Source organism: Carassius carassius, chromosome 44 (assembly GCF_963082965.1).
Source record: "Carassius carassius chromosome 44, fCarCar2.1, whole genome shotgun sequence".
NCBI lineage: Eukaryota > Metazoa > Chordata > Actinopteri > Cypriniformes > Cyprinidae > Carassius > Carassius carassius.
Window position 1 is genome coordinate 1116845 of NC_081798.1, and position 422 is coordinate 1117266.

The window sequence follows — 422 nt, forward strand, 5'->3', positions numbered from 1 at the left end:
AGAGAGAGAGGGAGAGAGAGAGAGAGAGAGGGAGAGAGGGAAGGAGAGAGGGAGAGAGAGAGAGAGAGAGAGGGAGAGAGAGGGAGAGAGAGAGAGAGAGAGGGAGAGAGAGAGAGAGAGAGAGAGAGAGGGAGAGAGAGAGAGAGAGAGGGAGAGAGAGAGAGATAGATAATTATGTGAGACAGAGATCTCTTTTGAAGCTCTAGAGGAGATACAAGATCAACTGAGGACATCTTGCCAAGAGAAACATCTGAAACAAAATGCAAAATTTGAAATATTAAATTGTTTTTATAATCTAATTTAAGGATAATGCATAAATAAAAACACTGAGATGCAAAAAATAAAAATAAAATAAAAAACAATAAAAATGCATTAAAAATTGCCTTTCAAGAGTTAGTAAATGTTTTTTAAAGAAGCCTCTT